Below are 16,896 nucleotides of genomic sequence, written 5' to 3'. Positions count from 1 at the left end.
TTCAGTTGGGACCATCAATTTCTTCTTTGTAATTTATTTTTTTAAATAAAAATAGGATTTAGTTATTTTATTATATTCTCTATATTGTACTTATTTTTTTAATTTTTTTTGCATTTTTTATTTTTAATTTATTTTTTAATAAAAATAAAAAAGTTACCAAAAAATTGCAAGCGTCCCCAGCCGTCAAAATACGCATACCAATAAAATAAGATATTTTACATTTGTAACCTTAGTAATTGTCATAATAAATGCATATATACAAGTATACAACTAATTATTACATTCATACAAGTATTAAATAAAGATAAAATAGGAAAAATGTCATAAATATACTTTAAAATTTTAAAATGGGACACTTATTGAGAAAAAAAAATGAGCTAAATGAGACACTTATAAAAAAAAATGGAGGGAGTAATTTTCTATATATATAATCTTTAAGGATGGCTCGTCCCCAGTCAACAATATATATGGAATATATTTTTAGAGTCAAAAAGTTCATCGACTTTGCCAAATTTGATTTTATAAATCATTGCCACAAACGTATTAAAGGAAAAAAAAAATAGCTAACCAAAAAGTAATGACAAGGATTTTACTTTTTTCCATGCATGCCACCTTTCAAATACACTCAAAATTTTATATCGGTGTTGAAAGAAATTCAAGCTGCCTCATTTTTCTAATCATCGAAAATTTACATTCTCCATTTGTATTTCATCTTGTGAAATTCCCCCACACATCGATCAGAGAGGGAGAGGAAATAAAAATCACATTAATTTATTCATTTATTTAGAAGCTAGCTAGATAATATAAAGAAAAAGTTGTGAAAAAGAAGAAATACTGAATTGCAGATGATTACTTCTTCTTGGTGCTAGCTGCTTCCAAAGAGGCGACGGCCTTCATCGTGTTGGGGTTGTGGCTTCTTGGGATATGCTGGAGCTTCACTTTTGTTATATACATATTCTGCAGCAGCTACACCATTTTTAGAAGTAGAGCTTTTGCTACTTTCATGGCGTATGGAATGACCTAAAACTGCATCGCTTTGCGGTTTCTTATTGGAGTTGGAATCATGACTCTTATAACTAGGGTTTGAAGTATTCCCATAGAGATGGTCTGCCATGATTTAGGTATATGATCAATTAGGCTAGATATATAAACAATTAATAGTATTTGATGAGAAAGCTAGAGATATAATTAAAATGCCGTTTCTAAGCGCCCCTATTTATAATAGCAATCTGGCTAGGTCAGTTTATTATTTATTTATTCTAAAAAAATAAGGGTAAATATCATAAAAACCCCTGAAGTATACCCGCTTTATCAAAAATAACCTGAAATTTTCAAAATGTTCTCTAAACCCTCAAACTATCAGGTTTTTATCAAATATATCCCGCATTTATTTTCCGGTCACAAAAAACGTGATGGGGCTCGCCGGATGCCACAATGTAATTTATATTCTACTTTTTTAAATGTAATGGCAAAAACGACGTCGTTTCGTACCATATCATTTTAAAAAAATCCACTATGAAATTTAAAATTCACTCCTATTGTGTTTGAAATTCACGCTAATAACCTAGAATTAGGGATAAACTTTAAAAAATTGGTACGAAACGAAGTCGTTTTTTCCATATCATTTTAAAAAAATAGAATATAAATTACATTGTGGCATCCGGCGAGCCACATCACGTTTTTGGTAACCGAAAAATAAATGCATGATATATTTGATAAAAACCTGATAGTTTGAGGGTTTAGAGAATATTTCGAAAGTTTCAGGGTATTGTTGATAAAGTGAGTATAGTTAAAGGGTTTTCATGATATTTACCCAAAAAATAAATACTAGCCAGTAATATATTTGTGAAACTTAAAGATGAAGAATTACTTTTGCGAATGTATAAGTTAACATGGAAACTGTGGTTGTATAGCAAATGTGTAGCTAGGGGGTTTAAAGGGCTATGATGATTGATTTATGAGAGTTGAGTAATCAAGAAACGGCTTATAACGGAAATTAAAGTGCTTTTTGATCTCAAATAAAAAAGCGAAATAAAAGCAAGATGCCGATTAAATATGTTTGCCATTCCCATTATGCGTAGTTGAAGGAATTAACTTGGAGAAATCAACGCTAACATTAATTTGGACCTCAGTCACCGACAACATCAATCATTAAATTAAGGATAAATCTATCAATAAATCTATCACTTCTAATAATTACCTAATTTTCTTTCTACATGATCATTCAAGCTAGGAACCTACGTAGACGAAATAAGGAAACACAATCATATGCAAAAATTAGAGCTTCAATTCATAATTGTCACCCCTTCGCCTTAATCAAAGAGTTAGCAACATTTAATTTATAGGCTTCAAAAAAGAAAAAGTTAGCTACATTTTGACCTAAAGATTTTATATGTAAGCATGCTACCTAAAGATTTATTAAGGTGTCTTAAACTTGAAACTATCATTGGAGATAACGGGAACCAGTTTCAACACCAAAATCGAGGAAACCAGGTGCAAATTTGCACCCAGCTGCACACTGGCACACGCGGCTAATTAAATGATAGTAGCTTTTCACTATTTAATTGTTTTTTCCTTTTCATTTGTTTAATCCTTTGTTTTTTTTGCTTCATTTTATTCTTTTCGGCAAACTCCTTTTGGTTTTATTTTGTATTGGATGTGTTTTATTTATTTTGTGCTTTAATATTGTAAAATATGATGAGGAGTAATATGTGCAGAGTAGAGAAATCATCTCAGCCAGAGGAACGGGCTTGACAGAGGAGCGAGCTTCATCAGAGAAACGGGCTCTCGCAGAGAAGTCAGAAGGCTGGGCCTTACCAGAGGAACGGCCTACACCAGAGAAGTCACTCTCGCCAGAGTAACGATCTTCGCCAGAGGAACCACCAGAAGAGCAGGAAAATCTCCCGCTTGAGGGCAATTTTACTATTATGCCCCTGACCACGCAAGGCGCATGCTCCGGCAATGAAGTTACCATTTTACCCTTTACGTGTAATCTATAAATAGCTACCAACATATGCCTTGTAAACTTACGCTATCTTTACTCTCAATACCACATCAGCTTTTTCTCGTGCACTCAGCAATCCTACAATCTTCTCTCGTTTTTCTGATCAAACTCTAGGTAATTCACCGATAATTCACCGATAATTCACCAAACAAACGTTCGCCGTTCATTTATGCTTTACCAAAATGAATGCAGTTTATGTATTTTCAATTAAATTAATTTTAATTATTATTTATACTTTTAAAGTTAATTTATTTTATTAGATAATTAAAATATAGAATTTTAAATTAAAAATAAAATTAAAATATATAAATAATAATACAAATAAAATTAATTGGAAAACATATATATATATATATATATATATATATATATAGGGTGCGGTTATAGTGAGAACCACAATTATCGTGAGAACATAAGAACCAATAAAATTACTGCATCTGCTATACAAATTAATGCATCCGCTATTAAATTTAATGCATCCGAAAAAAATAATTTTTTTGCTCCCTTCAGGATTCGAACCCAGCACCTGCATCCATCCACCAAGATGATGCATCCACCGTAGATCTTGATGATCGAATGGCTTAAAATGGTTCTCCGTTCTTATTTTATTAGTGGTTCTTATTTGAACATCTCCCTATATATATATATATATATATATATATATATATATATATATATATATATATATATATATATAGAGGGAGTATATGTATTATGGTGGGACTATGGAAAAGTAAGAAACTGATTTATTGTTGAAGGAGATGTGAGAGAAAAAAGCAGGTGAGTTTCTAAAGCTAATGTGGCAGTGATGTGGCAATTTGGAAGTTGGTCGTAGTTGGAGGCACCCTTAGATGCGAGGATAAACCTCCATTCTTGAAAGTATTAATTCTTTTTCTTTTCTTTTTCAGTTCACCATTTGAAGCGGCTATTTCATAGACAGAATTCAACTCCTACATAAATATAGTTTTTTTTTTTAAATTAGTGATAAGTATAGGAATGCCAATTAATCACGCAATTTTTTTCAGTTTAGTGTCAATTTTATTGGCTTCGGACTATTTTTTATTCGAGCTGATTTATTTTTTTAAGATCAAAATTTCGATCATAACCCTATATTTTTTCAGTTTTCAGGCTAGCCTATGTTAGCGCAAGAAAGATTATCAAAAAGTAAAAATACAATAACATGTATAAATTTCCGTAATAAACATATTTTTGTAATAAAAATAAATTGTACTTTTTAATCAAGACATTTGATCTCGTATTAGATACAAAAAATGATTAATGTCTTTATAACCTCAACTTGCATAATAAAAAATAAGTATTAAAAAAAAAAAGAATCGGTGACATGTTTTTTCTAAATGAATATATATATTTCTTTAATTTTTACGTCAAAAAGTTTCCATTAAATATGAGTAATAACACATATAAGTGAAATGATACTTCTGAATAGAAAATCCAAACACATTCCACAAGCTTTATTATCGAAATTATAAGTTAATAACGAGAAAAAATTTCGTTAATCAGACTAATTCTATCGAGCTCGCACTATTTTGAGTATAGGTAAATTATCCAATTTTTTTTTTTCAGACTCAAATTTACAGCCTAATTGTCGATGAGGCCTAACTCAAGTGGCAAAAGGTGAGGCAACCAAAGACTTTCCTTTGTGAGAGGTTTTGGGTTCAACCCGCCTGCGTACGGATAATTTTCTCACCTTTGTGTGGGTAGTGTTCCGTCTGCGTGCGATTGTTTTCCCACCTTTATGTGGTGTAGAGAAGTCTCGCCTACGTGCGAGTTGTTGATTTGATTATATATTAGATGCCTTTTTGTAATTCTAAAAAAAAAAAATTAAGTCCTAACTCTCTTTTTCGGTCTATTCAAACCTATTCATTGATTTATGATGGAATTAACATCATGCATGTATATAAGCATTGAATTTTTAAATTAAGAGGATGTCCAAATGCTCCATGTATAATCAATCGGATGACATAATATGAATTAGTGGTGGTATTTATATAAATTTAGCCCAAATGTCAATAATATTTTTTGATATATTATATAAGTAAATAAAAAAATTTAAATACCGCGCGACGTAGAACTCGAACTCATCTCAAATCTTGAGCATGAATCTCCCAGGCACACTCAAATGTCGATAATTACGTATTCATACAAGACTATTCCGTTCCTTAAAACATTACCATATTAATTATGCCTCTTTCTATATCTCCACATTTAAGACCATATTTATTGGGGAACAAATTAAAGGAAATGACAAGGCAACATCCAACGCCTATTATGACTTTTAATTAATGAAGTGTCAATATTAATAAAGGTTTGTTATTGTAGTTTTTTTTTTAAGTCAAAAAAATATTAAAAGCGAGTACAAGGGGTACTCGAACCCTTACATCAAAGACTTTACAAAGGTTCACCCGAATTAAGATGGCAAACAAGCAAAAGGGTTAGAGCACCAATCGTGAACCGAGTAAAAAAACGAAGAGAAGAAAAAAGATCGAAGCCACTTCCATGATCGGATTTTGATTCCTTCAATAATTTTGTCCACATCCAGTGAGCTTCCCTTGAAGATAGCATCATTTCTAGCTCTCCAAATGCTCCAACAAACACATGCATTGTCAAATAATGTTCAAAAATTTCTTTCAACTCTTTCGCTTTCAAAGACAAACACATTGTATAATTTGTTATTATATAGGTCTTGTCAAATTACTATATGCCATTAATAAAGGTTTACTATTATGCAAAGGTTGGAAATATATATACATACATATAGGGTTAAGTTCAGTAGAGAACACCAAATATTTAAAGAACAGATAACATTGAACATGTCAATAATTCCCGTTAAACGTTCGTATAAATAATTTTATTGAACGTCTGGGGTTAATGCGGTTCGAACCCTGATATAAATCCGTTCAACGTTAAATAAAATTATTTGTACGAACGTTTAACGTTCAACGAGAATTACTGACATGTTCAATGTTCTCTGTTCTTTGAATATTAAGTGTTCTCCATTGAACTCTTCCCCATATATATTACTGATATGTATATAGAGGAGATGGCTAAAATAAAAATACTTTTTAAAATATAAAATATAAACAATTTTCAGGCTTTAGATCATTAAGATCTACGGTTGATTCATAACCATGTTAGATGAATTCGTGGTCTTGAGTTCGAATCCCAAAGGTAGCAAAAATTTATTTTTCACAATTCGTAACCCTGTTGGATGAATTCATACATGTTCTACATAAAATTCGTACATTGAAAAATGTTTTTATTTTTATTTTAAGAAGTGTTTTCACAGTAGCCCTTCCCTCTGTGTGTGTGTGTGTGTGTGTGTGTGTGTGTGTGTGTGTGTATATATATATATAGGGCCGCTCCAATGAGACCCCCTAATTTTCGTGTAACATGAGGCACGATCTGGTGCGTTTATTTTATCAATCTTATGGCTGATATTGTATCTGGAGGGAGATTTTTTTTCGCAGGGTTCGAATCCTGGAGGGAGCATAATATTTTAAATTTTGTTATTCATCAGTATATACTGTATTGTTCATAAGTATATACTGTCTTATTCATCAGTATATATTGTCTTATTCATCAGTATATATGTCTTATTCATTATCAATTTTTTAAATTTTATTTTTCATTAGTATATACATTTTGTTCGTTAAATATACATCGTGTTCATTATTATATGTCTTATTCATTGTCATTATGTTACACGAAAAATAGGGGGTCTCACTGGAGCGCGCTCATATATATATATATATATATATTGAGTATTTGTTACAAAATTTCAAATAGGTATAAGTTTTAAAATCAGTGGTATATGTTTTATAATTAGTGTTTTTTGTGATGAAAAATATAACTACTTGCAAGGAATTTTTTTCCTTATAATTAAGGGTTTTTGTAATGAAAAACAAGACTATTTGTGAGGAATTTTTTCCTCGTATAAGCATGAGACTCTAATATGAGAAAATTAAGTTTTCCTCACATAATACTATATGTGAGGACCCTATCGTGATGACTTAGTAATAAATTTTTTTTGGGTCAAGTACCAAATTTCCCCCTATCGATGGCGTCCCTATCGCGTACAGGACCCTATAGTCAGGGTAAGTGCTGTTTACTACCTCAACGTGGCAAAATCGCACCAAATACCCTCCCCCCTCTGCTACTTAACGGACGTTAACACCGTTAGCCAACCACATGCATACCAATATTTTGACTGTGTATATTAATTTTTTAGTGTGTGACGATGAAGTGCAGTCTGTTGGTAAGACGCTTCTCCTCCAATCAATAGGTCGGGGGCTCGAGTCACCCTAGGAGCTAGAGTGTAACAAATTTGATTAATTTTCTAGTGTTATTAGCTCATTTCGAATTAGCTATGGCCTGTGTGTGAATAAGTAGGCCATAAATCTCAATTTCCTCATAAATAAAAATATTCTCTTCATTCAATTCGACTGAAATATTCACACAAATATAGATATTAGCCATGTGTGAGTATATACAATTCTTATAACTGTATATACAACGTAGGTAATTAATAATAAGATTGCAAATTATTTATACATCGTATACGATTTGAGACACGACCTTATAACTGTATATACTTATAAATTCTTGAAACACAAAAATTAATAATTCTAAATTGTTTTGGTTAAAATGGGACACCTTTATGATATAGAGGAATTCAATTGCACAATTAATGATGAAACTTTAGGAGGTGATTAGTTGGCGAGAAGAAAATTAAGTGGAAATGAAATGAAATCCATATCAATTCAAAAACAGGATTATATATATGAAAAACTAGTAAAGTACTAACTATTAGAATTTCTTTTATATATATAAAAAAAAAACTATTAGAATTCGTACGGTCGTTGGTATGCATAAGAATTTTTATGTGTACGGATTTGTCATTCCATAATTGGTTTTGATATCAAAACTGATAAATGAGTAATAAAATGTTGAATTCGAATGAAATTTACTTTTAAATAATCAAATCACACTTCAAGTTACACTGTAATACCCCGTTTCCCCGAGCTAAGTTTAGAATGATTTTGAACTTAGATTTAAGATAATTCACGCCGGATAAAGAAAATGGATTTATTTTAATTCCAACAAAAGTGATTTACAAAAGTATTTGTAAATTTAGTTATTAAATTTATATGCATTGCATATTTATTTAATTTAGCATTCAATAATTTTCACGAGTTATTAGTTAGCCAACCCTGAAGAATTTCTACAGTTTTGACAATTTTATCCTTAGGAATTTTACTTGTCCAATCAGCCCCAAAAGTTAACTAAAAGCATACATCCCATCAGCCACCCTACACTATGCTACTAACTCAACTTTTAGCCATACTCTAGTGAAGGCAATCACATCCCCACTTTCTGCCAATCTTCATTTACAACAGCCGAACCATTTGGAAATTTGCTTGAAACTCTAAGCTTCCCACAAAACTCTTCTTCATCCCTGAAGTGCGCAGCTGCCATAGCTTGATTCCAGCAACCTGGATATTCAGATATTTCCTCCATTTCAGATTTGAGAAATTCACAAGTCATAAAGGTTCCCTCCTGAACCCCTTCATCTCATTAGCTTTTACAGCTTAAGTCGAACACTTCGTTTGTACACAGCAACACATTCAAGCATTTCAATTAGAATGACATTCATGCACATATATACGTATATACATCACTCATACTCATGTATCATTAAACCAAGGTTTTCGAACAATTCATTTGTACATGGATTTCTGTTTTCAAAGAAAAGAAGAAAGAGAAAAGATTTAATTTTGAAGCTTTGATTTTGTTTCCCTGCCTTCGATCTTGCTGTGTTGAGTCGAGTCAGGGGGGGATAAGGGTTGATGGTGGTGCGACTGGTTGTTACCATCGGCGGCGACCCCGTCGTCTGTCGCCGGTGTATGCAGAGAGAGGGGAGGGTTGAGAGAACCGAGGGAGGCGGCGGCGGTTCTTCTGCTGCTGTCGGCCGGAGTGAGCAGAGAGTAGGGGGATGGGTGACTGGTCTGGGCTGGGATTAGCAGAGGGAGGCCGGGGCGCGGCGGCCCTGCCGCTGGCGCTAGGCCACGGACGGAGGAAGAGCAGAGTAGAGAGGCGAGAGGAACAGTCGAGTGTTGAGAGTGAGAACGGAGGGAGGCGGCGGCGGTACCTATCGTCGTTGCCAAGGAAGGAGGCCGGTCGACGGCTGCCTCGCCGGAGGGAGCTGCGGCGGCGGGAATTGGCTGAGTGAGGATGAGGGAGAAGGGAGAGAATCAGTCGAGAGGGAGAGGGACGAGCAGTTGAGAGACTGATGTGGGTGTGCGTGCGTGTGACTGAAGAGTACGTGACTGATACGGAGGGAGAGATCCGACTGATGAGGAAAAGAGGGGAGGCGTGACTGATAGGGGGGATTCGGGGAAGGAGATGGGTGTTGGGCTGTTGGGCTAGGGCTTGAGGGTTGGGCTGTTGGGCTTTGAGTGTTGGGCCGATTTTTCTTTTATTTTAAAGTTCAGTTGGGCCAATGTTTTATTTAATTCCTTGGGCCCTTAAGTTATTCAATTGGGCTGTGCAGCTTCCTCTTTTAATGGACTGCACTATTTTAATTAATTAGACTTCTTAAGTTTGATTAATTATTTTAAATTGCATAATAATATCATATTATTATTATGTGCATATTTTAAGTTATTACTTATTATATGCTAAGCATGACATGAAATTGCATTTTATTTTGCAAAAAGTATTCATGACTTAATTGGTTTTATTTATAATTCCAATTATTAAAGAAAAGATGAGTAAGAATATTGTTGGTGTTCTTAACTCAAGAGATTTGTTTTCAATTATTTATTCATTAAATTTTGAAAACCCGGCTAAGTGAATCATAGAATGTTAAGCACTTCACCATGACTTAAGATTAGATTCAAGGAGACCTATTAAGAATAGATTTCTTGTAGGCTTTAAGCATCAGGAGGATTAGCACTGCTATTCCGATTCAGAGATAAGGTTAAACGACAGGCTTTGCCTATACAGGTGGGCCTACTTTCCAAATGTATAAAGTATGATTGAGTTATTAAGCTCTAAATGTTTCAATGAAATGCAAATTATTTATTCAATAAAATGCAAACTGTTTATCCAATAAAATGTTTATGTGCACTCTGCTCTGTTTAAGGCTCGCGCAGTTAATCAATTGAGGTTCTCTTATGACCTAATACGTTGTTTGAGAATTGTGTACACTTGTTAGTTGACTCGGTGGGTTGATCTCCATCGGGCTCTAACCAGAGGCGTTATAAGGGTGCTCGACGGGATGTGTTCCGGAGCATAGTAATGATAGGCCCGTCTGGATTAATTTCCGAGGTTTATTATACTTGGCTGGGTTACGCCCTCAGTTCAAGTCAGCGGGAGACAGAGATCCGTCGGTGGCAAGAGGTCCGGGATCACAGCGAGTAACAGAAAGGGAGTGTGACATGTGCGCACAAATGAAAGAAACGTTTTAACATGCTTAGAAGTTATTTCACTTTAAAACCTTCTAAGTTATGTCAAGTATGATTGGATAAACTGCTCTTTACGAAAATATGAAATGTTTATGAAAATGCATGCCCACTGAGTACATTAGTACTTAGCCCAAAAATACTTTCAAATGTTTTCAGGTTGGCTGGCCGGTGCTGACGGGACGGAGCTGAGGCTAGAGTTAAATTCCTATGATAGACTTCCGCTGTAGCAATTACTCATATCGGTCTTTTGTTTTCCCAACTTAAGATCTTCATGTTAAATTTCAAATGATATACCTGACCGAGCTTAGACTCTTCACTACTAAATTTATGCTAATGAATGTCGGTTGTCAGAAGCATGAAACAAAACTTGTGATCCAAAGGGGCATAGCCCGACTTTCTATCATATTTCGGCTTTTAACAAGATTTTTTCCTTGTTTATTTCTATGAATTATTCACACCTCGATCATATTTATTCATTCAAGAATTGGGGTGTGACATACACTATTACATTTTTTAACAAAATCTTTTTATTATTATTTTATGGGAACATAACCCTTACCTTCACCTAGAAAATTAGACACGACAAACTCTCAGACCTATAGGTTATATAGAGATATTGATGGAATTCGAACTTAAAAAAAATTTGGTCTCAAGAATACCCAGTCCATCAATAAGGCTGTCTTAGGTTAATTTCAAAAAAAAAAAAAAAAATTACTCAATATAATTGTTGTCTTACACTTATTAGAAGTGTAGCTCAAGCAGTAAAATTGAGTCACAAAAATTCATTATAAAGTTGCAAGAGGTTATTAGTTCACGTCCCATCAATGTCGTATGGATTATGATCTAATTTGTACTAGTTTGATTAATTCATTGTGATGTAATTCAATTTCGTCATGTGATATATATATATATATATAGGGTAGGGTTAATATAAAAACCCCTCTTAAGATGAAAACTAGGAACCAATTTAAAGCCATTGATTTAAATAAAATAGAGGGCTGAGATTAAACTACAAATGCACAATTTCGATTGCATAGATGCACAGTTTCAATTGCATAGATGCACATTTTCGATTTGCTTGAGTATTTTGCATTGTTGGTTTCAATTGCATAAATTGCATATTTTTTAAGTGCACAGTAAAATATAATAGATGCACAGTTTCTTTTGTTGACTAAATCCTAACCATTAGATCTAATATTTAAAAGGTCAAGATTAGGTTCCTAGTTCTCATTTTAACAGAGGTTTTTATTAGAACCTCTTCCTATATATATATATATATATATATATATATATATATATATATAGGGTTAGATTTTATTGAGAAGCTCAAATGTGTTGAGAAGTTGAGAAGCAATCTAATAGATGAACATGTCAATTAGTTTTTATGAACACGAGTATGATCTGGGGTTCGATCCTTGGCGGTGACGTATTTTTTAACAAATTAAATAGATTCATATGTTCGTCAGTTATATTTGGTATGTTCAAAGAATTTATTGATCTAGGGTCTAATTACCATGTTCATCAAAATGTACTAACATGTTCATCTATTAGATTGCTTATCAACTTCTCAACACATTTGAGCTTCTCAATTGAACCACTCCTTATATGGGGTATATATATATCTTGTATTTATATATATAAAAAAACTAGGTTAGGGTTAAGAACAAAATCAATGATAGGGCTGGAGGTACATGTTGATGCATGGATTCTCTGTGGGCTCAGAGTTTTGGGCTTAAAGAATAACTTGGACTTAAAGAATCATGAAATACTGGTTGGGTTGAAAGTAATTAATAATTAGGCTGAAGTATTGGGCTTTAGCTAATGATAATTTGTGTGGTTGATAATCTATACTAATTTTAAAATATAGGTGGCCTATTACTCCTTATCCAAAAAATATAATGGGAACTCATTAGGTACTAAAATACTATAAAAAAAATATATTTATATCCTTAGAAAAATATTTAGAAAAATATCCTTATTTTTACGATAATTTATCGATACTTATGTAAATTATATATTTAGAAAAATATAATAATTCATTAGGTACTAAAATACTAGTATAAAAATATATTAATTAATTACATTAATTTACAAAAAAAAACTATTTGATATATAATGGGAACTCTTTTTAGAGCTAAATGAGCCATACTTTATCTTTTGCACAGCTATTTGAAGAAATGAATTTTTGATATATAATTAATTTGAGTATTTGAGTATATCCTCATTACATATTTAATTTTAACGATAATTATGTAAATTATATATTTAGAAAATATAATAATTCATTAGGTACTAAAAATATATTAATTAATTACATTATTTTATCCAAAAACTATTTGATATATATTGGGAACTCTTTTTAGAGCTAAATGAGCCATACTTTATCTTTTGCACAGCTATTTGAAGAAATGAATCATTTATTTTTTGGAATCAACCTCACAAGAAATGGCTGAAATCTTTTTCTCCAAAACAACAAGAGTTATGATTGTTTTGTTGGTGGCTGAATACAAATAGCTAGTGTGATGATTTCAGTAATATACTAATATTATTGTATCTAATATTATCGTCTGATGACAACATTAATACCATGACTAGATAATTCAGACTGCGTACTATAAAAACTCTCAAATCTCAATCAATTTTGAGTTTTAATGTCATATAAATTAATGTCTAAATTTTATCTTTACAAAGATAAAATTCGATGCGAATTAATTACATTTTTTAAAAGTTGAAACTTAATTTCATCAAATGAAATAAAAATACGTTTTGTCTTCTTCAGTTGGGAGTCTTGGGACCATCAATTTCTTCTTTGTAATTTATTGCTTGCAAAACCCCACGAAATCGCAAATGGGATCCATTAACCAATAAATAATTCCTGTTCGACCGGTTAAGTTAACTATTTATAGTAACGACCCATTTTATTCAATTTTGGGTAAATTTGGTATAAAATCATAATAAATTTTCAAATTTTGATTTTTCTTACAATCTTTTATTTTAGTTTCAAAATTCATAATAAATTGTTTTTTTTTTTTTAGAATTTCCCACAATGACAGATTCCAATAAAAAATTTAAATAACGTGCCAATACAATGTAATTACATGGAAATTATGTGACATGACAATCTAATTGCCCCTTGCGTTTTAACTGTGCTTGATCCCGTTAGAGCTGCGCTTGGGGCGGCCGTTAAAATGTGGGAGCGTTTTGCTTCAGTTTTGAAACGTTGAGGTAGTAAACAACGTCAACCCTGACGTTAGGATGTTAAAGGCGATAGGGGTGTCAACGTTGAGGGGGAAAGTGGTACTTAACCCTTAATTAAATATGCCACATCATTAAAGTCCGGCGCCACATCATTTAAAAAATTCGCTCGAAAGTCACACTATGAAAAATTTTAAAAAAAGTAATTTATTATGTAATTTGAAACAAGAATGAAATTTTGTGGGAAAAACCAAAATTTGAAAATTTATTATGGTTTTAAACCAAATTTACCCTTTAATTTTCTGTATATATAATCTTCAAGGATGGCTCGTCCCCAGTCAACAATATATATGGAATATATTTTTAGAGTCAAAAAGTTCATCGACCTTGCCAAATTTGATTTTATAAATCATTGCAACAAACGTATTAAAGGGAAAAAAAAATAGCTAACCAAAAAGTAATTACAAGGATTTTACTTTTTTCCATGCATGCCACCTTTCAAATACACTCAAAATTTTATATCGGTGTTGAAAGAAATTCAAGCTGCCTCATTTTTCTAATCATCGAAAATATTTACATTCTCCATTTGTATTTCATCTTGTGAAATTCCCCCACACATGAGAGAGGGAGAGAGAGAGGAAATAAAAATCACATTAATTCATTCATTTATTTAGAAGCTAGATAATATAAAGAAAAAGTTGTGAAAAAGAAGAAATACTGAATTGCAGGCTAAAATACAAACCAAACATACATATATATGATAGAAATGAATAAGAAATGGGGATGATTAATTACTTCTTCTTGGTGCTAGCTGCTTCCAAAGAGGCGACGGCCTTCGTCGTGTTCGGGTTGTGGCTTCTTGGGATATGCTGGAGCTTCATTTTTGTTATATACATATTCTGCAGCAGCTACACCATTTTTAGAAGTAGAGCTTTTGCTACCACTTTCATGGCGTATGGAATGACCTAAAACTGCATCGCTTTGTGGTTTCTTATTGGAGTTGGAATCATGACTCTTATAACTAGGGTTTGCCTTTGAAGAATAGGAATTATTCCCATAGAGATGGTCTGCCATGATTTAGGTATATGAGATAAACAATATTAATTTGATGAGAGAGCTAGAGATATAAAATGTTGTTTCTAAGCGCCCCTATTTATAATAATAATAGCTGGTTAATTATGTCAGTTTATTTATTTGTGAAACTTAAAGATGAAGAATTAGGTTTGGGAATGTATAAGTTAACATGGAAACTGTGGTTGTATAGCAAATGTATAGCACATGCATGGGGGGTTTAAAGGGACATATTTAGTCAATGTCATATCCCATTATGCGTAGTTGAACGAATTAACTTAGAGAAGCCAACGCTAACATTAATTAATCAATTTGGACCTCATCTCATGCACACAGCACACGTCAGTGTGACCGAAAACATCAAATTAAATTATATTAATTAAAATCAAGATGTTGTCTTGTATTTTCCTATTTTTCCCGCAACGCTATATATACAATATCTAGAAAGAGAGACACCCACCCACACTAAGTGCTCGTTTGGTTCAAGTAGAGGAATGAAAATGAAATGAAATCGAATAAAGGAGTGGAATGATAATAATAACCATCATTTTTATTGAGTATTTGGTTTAACAATAGAAAAGAATCATTAGTAAGCGATTCCCTTTTTTTTGTTTCCCCTCTATTTTGAGGGATAACAAATTGGATAATTGGATTACCCTCAAATAAGGATAATGGTTATCTCATTATCCAAACCAAACAACAAGTAATGGATTCAATTACTTAAATCCCTTTCCAATCTTTAAAAACATCCAACTAAACATGGGCTAAATATGATCGTATTACAAAGAGGCATGTGCAATGCCTAAAATGGGAAATTGTGGCGGTTTATAGTATAGTGTATAAATATATTAAATAATTAAAATAAGGTGCAGGCATAAGTCAAAGTTGGAGATATATATATTGGGCGTAGTAATGTAGTGGAGTCCGAATATGCATGCAATCATCGCTTTATAGCTTCATAGCCGTTTTTGGTAGCATATACCATACGTTAGCTTAATAGCCGCTTTCTCTCTCTCTTTTCCCATTAATTTTTTTACTCTTTGTTTTTTTCTTTTTTCTTTTTATAATTGTAAATTCTTTTCTAAACATTATCAAATTTAATATATATAATTAAGAGGGATGCATAATCATGCTTTTTAGAAATATTGATCCATCTAATGAGCTTTGCAATAACACTAGGTGATAGTAACTAAACTTGGGGAACGCGTAATTGAAGGCAAACTCATTTCAGAAAAAAATGCGGGCAAATAGTTTCCTATAGTTGGAATGATTATGAGTCCATTAGATTTCACTAAATTTTCAATTCGATTTTAGAGAAAAGGCAATTCTCTCTGAGTGTTTGTTTTGCTATGAAAATAAATAAAAATTAGAGACAATCTCTTTTAAATGTAGGATTATACCTAATTACCTACCGAAATTTGTTTTTAGTCATGGACAGCTCTACATGTCAAATTTAATAATTTATTCAACTTTGATAGTTTACGTTAATGATTTAATTTAATTTATTTTTTTTCTTATTTTTTTAATTATTGGTTCCAGCTACAGGCATCTAATTTAGGTACGTTTCAAATAATTGTTTCAATTTCTCTTATAATATTTTGAGGGTTGAAACTCTGCTTACATATAAATTTCATAAGACATTTTGTTAGGTCCGGAGGGTCTCGAATAGGTGTATAGGGGGGGGGGAATACACCTATGGGCTATTTTTCTTTCCTCTAAAACAGAGGGATCTCAAGATAGAGATCAAAACGAAACTTTACAAGCAAACTAAGACACCTGTTAACAGAGAAGAGTTTTGACCAACAAGGTTGACGACTGATACTGAAATACTCTTCAGTAAAGAGTTATCAGTTAAGTTACTGGAACTTAACTGATGCACGTTAAGGCTTCAGTCGAGTTTGCTAAAACAGAGATGATATAAATCTTCCTGACTATCAGAGGATAGATCAGTCAGACTGATATCATACGCAGCGGAAATAACTTTGTTTCGTAATAGCCTCAGTTGAGCATGTTGTTAGTCTTAGGTTTCTCTTTGCAGTTAATCAAAATTCTGTTTATCAAAAGTAAAAACTCAAGTAAGAATGTAAAACTGAAAGTTGTAAATAACACAGAGACTTTTACGTGGTTCGGAAAACACTG

General features: G+C 32.5%; 1 long non-coding RNA gene across 2 annotated transcripts; it reads left to right on the top strand.

The window, feature by feature from the left end:
* The first annotated feature begins 8,329 nt into the window (after positions 1-8,329).
* LOC130987871 (uncharacterized) lies at positions 8,330-10,935 on the top strand. 2 transcript variants are annotated; one of them, XR_009089866.1, is made up of 3 exons: positions 8,330-8,573; positions 9,955-10,030; positions 10,648-10,935. It is a non-coding gene; the product is annotated as an uncharacterized LOC130987871 (long non-coding RNA). The 2 variants fall into 2 exon arrangements; XR_009089865.1 differs by lacking the exon at positions 8,330-8,573 and having other exon boundaries at positions 9,863-10,030.
* Positions 10,936-16,896: the final 5,961 nt, after the last annotated feature.

The sequence above is a fragment of the Salvia miltiorrhiza genome, chromosome 6 (genome assembly GCF_028751815.1).
Source record: "Salvia miltiorrhiza cultivar Shanhuang (shh) chromosome 6, IMPLAD_Smil_shh, whole genome shotgun sequence".
In the NCBI taxonomy this organism is placed as follows: Eukaryota; Viridiplantae; Streptophyta; class Magnoliopsida; order Lamiales; family Lamiaceae; genus Salvia; species Salvia miltiorrhiza.
This window is presented reverse-complemented; position numbering and strand designations above follow the sequence as displayed.